The following is a 7379-nucleotide window of genomic DNA, read 5'->3' on the forward strand; positions in this document are numbered from 1 at the left end:
TGAAGCCCACAATTTGACGGCTCACTTATTGGATTTAAAGCCCCGGCCGCAAGCCCAATTGAAGCTGCCGCATGCCCAATTAAAACCCAGTCAAATTTTGCAGCCCATAAAGAAATTAAAGGCCCAGCAGCGTGGAAGCAGAGAAGCGTACAGTGGCCTGAGAAATGCGGTCCTTCTCTTGCAATTCTTCATCAAGATTGAGGGCAATTTGGGGAATGAGCAGTGCGCTGGAATTTCAGTGGCGTGATATATATATATATATATATATATATGTGCGAACAGAGTGAGGAGAGACGAAGGCCCCTATCCGCCATTTTCTGGAACCAAATAAGGGGAGCCAGAGAGCAATTGGGAAGGAAGAACGGAGTGCTGGAATTTCTGGGCAGCAGCAATCGCACAGTGAGAGTGCGCTGGAAATTTCAGAGGAGAGTGAGACTACAGTGAGTGCACAGCAGCAAGGATTAATTCACGCACAGCAAGGGAGTTTTAATTTCACGCACAGTGTTTCTTTCGATTCTGTTCATTTAATTGCTTTTAGTTCATTTCCTGTTGGTTAATTTCTATAGTAGTATTACGCTTTAATTTCAGTATTGTACTGTTTAGTAATCTCATTCTGCTTCTTTTATTTTCTGTGGACATTTAGATTGTGTTATTAATTTCTGTTATTCCTTTATAATTTACCGTCATTAATTTATGTTTTTTAAATTCTGCCTTTTAATTTCTGCAATTTAGTTTCAGTATTTTAATTTTAGCACTTTTATTTTTGTAACTTTAATTTCTTGTTATTTAATTTTTGTCAATTAATTTTTAAATGGAGACATATAGCTAAGTAAGTATTGGGCCGAGGCAAGGATAGTGTTCGATGCTATGAATAACCCAAACAAGCTGACTCCATTGCTTAGTTGAGATTTTAAAATTAGATTAAGAATTTTTGGCAAAACATTTAGATTTGCATTGAGGTATATGCTTAACTCGAAACTCTCGTGCCAAGTATGTGAGTTGCCCAAATTGAAAATACTGTCATACTATACCCAAGTCTAAGTGTAATATATTTGCATTTTAATTTATGATGGTTGCTCAAGTTAGATCTTCTCATGCCATGTATGGAAGATGCTAGAAATAGAACTATCATTATCCCAAAGTGTAATCAATAGCAAAATTCTATAATCTAATTTTCAAATCTGATGATACTATAATTTTGTGCTTGCTTGGGGAATGAATGGATCGACATTAAAATTGTCTTGTCCCAAAACGTTTTATTTTCAGTGTTAATTCACTATCTTAATTTTTCCCGTATCACACCACACTATTTCACAATTTACTTTCATGCACTGTCTTTATTTTTTTATTTTAATAATTAACTTCCCTGTAGATATGACCTGGACTTACCAGTTTTAAATTTTGTACTACATAAACCTCGTATTCTGGCAAGTGTGACCCCCTTGTGAGTGTGTCTTTAAGGTAGTTAATTTTACGCAAAGCTAGGAGTCGAACTCATCGTCGTCATTCTCAACCAACGGCCATCCCCAAAGAACCATCATGACCTGAAGGCTATTTTGGAGCCTCTAGGCGAGCTTCCCGATGGCCAAAGACAGCTAGCCAGCGACCACAATACATTCAATCGGTTTCACATCTATTTTTGGTTTTTTTCACTTTCACCCCCTAACTAATTTTCAACTATAGTTTACCCCTTTCCTTAACACCCCTCAACTTTTCATTAGTTCCACTATGGCCTACAAGTTCCCAACTCTTCATTCCACCCTAGAGTTTCTAGGAAATTTGTCTTTTCGACCTCCATCAAGCAGTTTCTGAATTTTACACTTTGGCTTGGGTATGTGAAAATCGCATTTTTGGTCCTCATTTCGCGAATCTTCTTTTGTTTTTGATAAATCCTATTTCCTTGGACATTTCTATGCCCCAAGTTTCATTCTTGTTGCTGTCATTTCACCATCTTTGCCAAGTTTTGTAATTTACACGTTGGCCCTCAGTGTATGGAAAATTGCATTTTGACCCGCAAATTTCTACAAATTCTATCGTACCTTTAATATAAATTCCTAGGTATTACACTTTTGGTCATTTTCTATTTCTCTTATTCTTTCCCATTTTCTTTATTCTCCCTATTTAGGGAATTCCTATTTTTATCTTTACCTTTTTCCTACACCATATATACAAGGTAAGCCTCTTTGGGCTTTTTCCATTTCTTTTGTTTTTCCTTTACCTTAATCAACCCCCATGATACACACACACACACATATACATATATATATATATATAATCCAATTAACCATTTAATTAATCAAGTATTATGCACCCATATATGCATATATATTATATTCTCATTTATGTGGGCTAATCAAATTTAATTTTCCTTACATTTATTTCTCATAAAAATATTTTCCCTTAATTTTCCCCTCTTTAACAACACATAAATTATTTCCAACAAATAATTAATAAAGGAAAAAATTTCTAATGCCCAAAATAAAATACCGATAACTCCTAGACCCACTAACGGGTCGTTACACTATATAATGTTGCATTTGGTATCGACATCGTGTGCCCAATGCGTTGCAGGAAACAACAAGTCAGATGTTGACTTGTTGGGTAGGGAGGTTAACTTTCTTTTGTGGGAGTCAACTCCCAATGGCTGTAGAAGTGGACTCCTACATCGCCTTGGCCAACGGTAGTGCTGTCCATGTGGCGGCCAATTGGGAAGGCTAGGGTGAGGCAACAATTCAATTTGGGATGTGAGTATATAAGGAAAATTACAAAGAGAAGATGAAGACTTATGAATGCTTGCTCCTCTATAATTTCTATTCCTCTGTCTTCTTTCGCTTTTGTTAAAAAATGTTGTTATGTGGTTGTCATGCTATAATTTTGAGACACAAGTGTTGGTGATTCGAGCAGCCTCTGGTCTAGCACGAAAAGAGGTGACCAGAACAATATCGGATAGCAAGCTAAGTGCGAATAACCTAGGACCACCACAACGTGAGGTGGCATCTGGTCTCAGTACAGAAAGCATTTCTATACCCCAACCTAACATTCATTTCAGGTATGCATTTATTGTTATTCATGTGATGAATATACATGTAGCTTAAATATTCAAACTGTGTATGGTGTGTGTTTATTGTATTCTAATGTGTGTATCTGATACATGTAAAAAAAATTAATTTTACTTGTACCGCCATACGTGGAATCTTTCAGTTGCCCTGGAGAAGTCTATAGTTTGGGATAGGATTGCCCAAGAAGGTGTTCTATTTGGGGTGAAGTTGCTTGGGGGATGCATGTTATTCGAGGCAACATTCTCTCTTAGGGTAAGCTTGACCTTATCTAGCAAAATGCCATGACTACCCAGGAAAGTTTTGTTAAGTAGGTCGAACTTGTTGAGATATAACTTCATATGTTCCATGCATTTGTTCTGACTATTCTCCTTTATGTGAAGTTTCCATGGTCGATCGAGTGCGAGCCATTACATTTCTTGTCCTTATCCCACAAACATAGTGCAAGTTATTTGATGATGGTATTTTAGACCGACCACCATGTACCGCCTCAACAAATGGACCTCGGGAATGGAACTTCAGACTTGATGATGTCTAACCTTGGGAATGTAGCCTGCAAGACAACAGAGCATAGGGGTTAGGATCCCCCGGGGTAGATTCTGACGCTCCAGTCAATAGAGTAAATGTGAGTAGTAAAAAATGTAAAGGCTGGAGAGCTTTGGTCATACTTGGTAAGGACCCCTGCTTTTTATAGGCAGGTCCATTATGGGGTACCCGAGATAAAACCTGAGATGGGCGGGCATGACTTCCGAGGACCCCGAACAAGCTGGAACCAGTCTCGCGGTCCGGCCCAAATTTTTCGGACTCCGCTCCAAATTGTGGACTTGCCATGTGTCAATCTCTCAAGCAATTCACGTGGTGAGTGAAATGACTAGCGCGTGGGGGTATTCTTGTAATTTAGGTAGTGCTGCATCACTTACTCCCCACTTCTTGAGCTGAGCTGAAAATCATGCTGGGTCGACGAGTAGCTTAATTTCTGAGGTTATTTGACTGTAAATTTGACCCAAGATGCACATGAGTGGTTTTAAGCATGAGATTAATGTTTAACAATGTCATTTATTACCTTAAAATTATAAGGGGTCTTTGGTTGGAGGGTGACATTCATTATTTTGTACCTTTAATGGGTATTTGGCTGAAGAGCTTGGGTCCCTCTATATAAGCCCTAGGGCACCACCCCTCAATTATCACTTCAAGACAAGCTCCCAACTTTTTGAGATTAGTCTTTTCCTCCATTCTTTTTTGCTTTTCTTTTTGTATTGTTTATTTTTTTTTATATAATTTTTTTAATTATTTTTTGTCCTTCTTCCTCAACGAGGCAGACCTCTGCCTGGCCGAGGTTGACCAAGCTAGATCTAGGCCATGGTCAAGGTCGGCCTTGGCGCCTGGCTGAGCTCAGCCTCGCAAGATCTTGGCGAGGCCTAGCTCCTCAGCCATAGCTGAGGCGCGGCTAGGGTCAGCCTGACCGAGATTGGCCATGGCCGACTTTGGCCATGACTGATCTCCCCTTGGGGCACCTGCCCTATTTGTTGCCCTTTTCCTTCTTTTTTTTTTATATATATATGCATTTTATTAATAACCACAAAATAAGCCTTAACTTGACTAACTTGCTTCTTTTGGTTTTTTTTTGTCCCAAGTGTGGTTTGAGATTTCCCAAGCTAAACCACGTTTGTTGAGCTCTCTTTGGCTCGTGCTCAGCTGTGGTTTTTCTTCCTTGACCTCTGTCTTCCTTCTCTTGGTTAGTGATTTCTTCTCAGCTAATCTTACTCATTTTCAACATGTCTTCTTCTTATTCCTCTTCCTCCTTAGATTTAGAAACCTCAAATACTAAATTTAGTAGAAAGGAATTGAACGTCGAATTATCCAGCCCCTCCCACGGCCCCCTTCGTAGGCCCAAAAAGCTTAGGAGGCCTAAAAGAGTTTCTCATCATCTTTCTTCGGAGTCTCGTGTGAGTAGTGATCCCAACCTAGAGAACTTACCTGAGGATTTAATTATTAACGACTCCACCATAACTGAAAGAGAGTTATTTTCCCTCCTTAGGAAATACCACCTCATTCTTGATGAGTGTTGGTATAGAGAACCCCAAGGTCTAAAAGCCCACCAGGCCCCTCGTGGTTGTATTACCATATATGAGCAAGCCCTAGCTGTCAGCCTTAGGTTTCCCCTCTTAGCCTCTGTAGTCGAGGTATTCTCTATCGTGGGGTTATATCCCTCTCAGTCGACTCCCAATGGCTGGAGGTGCCTAGCTACCTTCATTTTTTGTTGTTGAGCTCGAGATATTGAACTCACTGTCCAACTCTTTTTTAGGATGTTCAAGGTAATCTCTATTAGTAAGACTGAACCTCGGTTTTCCTTTCCTCCCCTCAACTAGCTTCAGTTCATAGTCGATAATCCTACCTTCGTAAAATGATGGAAGAGTAGATTTTTCTTTACTGGCCTGAAAGACGAGGATATCAGTTTTGGGGTGCCAGTTGAGTGGGTTTTCAAACCCTCGAATATCTATAGTCATGAGATCACACGGGATGAGCTTCGTAATATTTAGACTTTGAGGGAGTTGAACCCTATCAGTGCCCGGGCATTGATATGTGACCGCACCTTATACTTAGGGGGTTTATCCACTCACACTTGCTCCGAGCCTGATGTCACTCTTGGTAGTCATTTCTTCCACTATTTTCATACCTTTTGATTTTTTATTTTCTTGCCACTAACATCTTGCTTGTGCTTTTGCAGCTAAAATAGTGAGCACAACCTTCATCTAAGGAAAGAACAAACGAAGACCTACGGAGGATGAGGGTGTCACTGCTCCCAAGAAGGGAAAAGCTACCTTGAATCCCTCTCCGGCCGAGAAAGGGAAATCTAGCCGCCCTAGGAAGAAGAAAACTTCTCAATCTTCGAGACAACTCATCCCATAACCCGATTCTCCTCCACACTATTCAGACCATGTTCCTGACTGGGGAGTGAAGGAAAACGACCTCATTCGGAATAGTCAGGTAGTGAGACGAATGATTCACCATTTCGCCACCCCACCCGATCGTCAAGTGTTGGTTGAACAGTCTTCAGAGGCAGTAAAAGCCACTTTGTGCAAGCATTTGGCCCAAGTAATCCTTTTTACTTTATCAGCATCTTTCAATCTTAGCTGTGTTGCCCTTACTCATCTTGCTTATTACAGGTGGTCATGTTTGTTTCAGACTTCTTTGGACGCTTTGTCGAAGCTTCCAAGAAGAACTTGGAACTAGACACACAATTGCATGAGAGGGACAAGTTAGTAGAGAGCCAGAGGAAGAACCTGGATGAGTTGACCTCCAAGCAACAGTCTTTGGGCCTACGCATTCAGGAGCTCAAGGAAGAGCTATCCCGGGCTAACTTAGAGTTATCCCAAGTGAACTCACTCATTTGTAGGTACAAACGCAAATATGCCAAGCCCACCAAACTTCCTGAGATGGAGGAGTTCATCCAACAGAACTTATAAGAGGCTTGGACGAAGGGATTTCAAGCCCATGGGACTAAGGTGTTATAAGCTCATCCAGACTTAGACATGTCCAATGTTTGATCTGTTGAAGAAATTGTGGCTGAGTTGGAGGACTCAGAGATGGCCGCCGACAATGACGTTTCTCCTGATGCTTGAGTTGTTTTTTCTATTTTTCTAGCTAGGACTTTTTGTACCTCTTCCATCATCATGTATTAGACTATTTCATAATGCCATTCTATTTTGACGCTTCACCTTTTGATTGTGAACATATGAGCTAGGACTAGTTGAACCCTGATCCTTTGCATAGTTGAAGGGGGCTAATTTGACCATTGGTTCTCCTTTAGTCGACAAATTGGAGGGAACGATCTAGGGCTCTTGACTCTTGGATTTTAGCCACTCCCTTATGAAGGAGGGTGTTAGACTAGGACTCGTGACCCATTTTAGCCACTCCCTCGCGGAGAAGGGTGTTAGGCTAGAGCTTTTCCTTGGCCATTAGTCCACCTTTGGGGACGGCCTAGGGCTCGTGACCCTTGGATTTTAGCCACTCCCCCACAAAGGAGGGTGTTGGGCTCTAGTTTTTCCTTTCCAGCCCTTAGTCTCCACCCTGACTGGGGGACAACCTAGGGCTCTTGACCCTTGAATTTTAGCCACTCTCTCGCGGATGAGGGTATTAGACTAAAGTTTTTTCTTAGCCATTAGTCCGCCTTTAGGGACGGCCTAGGGCTCGTGACCCTTGGATTTTAACCACTCCCGCGTGGAGGAGTGTGTTAGGCTAGAACTTTTCCTTGGCCATTACTCCGCCTTTAGGGACGGCCTAGGGCTCATGGCTTGGATTTCAGCCACTCCCCCGCGAAGG

At 41.2% G+C, this 7379-nt stretch overlaps 1 long non-coding RNA gene across 1 annotated transcript; it reads left to right on the forward strand.

Moving 5' to 3' along the window:
• The first annotated feature begins 296 nt into the window (after positions 1-296).
• LOC127811935 (uncharacterized) lies at positions 297-6762 on the forward strand. Its single transcript, XR_008025802.1, has 3 exons — positions 297-3049; positions 5785-6152; positions 6224-6762. It is a non-coding gene; the product is annotated as an uncharacterized LOC127811935 (long non-coding RNA).
• The last annotated feature ends 617 nt before the right edge of the window (positions 6763-7379 follow it).

This window comes from Diospyros lotus, chromosome 10 (assembly GCF_014633365.1).
Source record: "Diospyros lotus cultivar Yz01 chromosome 10, ASM1463336v1, whole genome shotgun sequence".
Classification (NCBI taxonomy): domain Eukaryota; kingdom Viridiplantae; phylum Streptophyta; class Magnoliopsida; order Ericales; family Ebenaceae; genus Diospyros; species Diospyros lotus.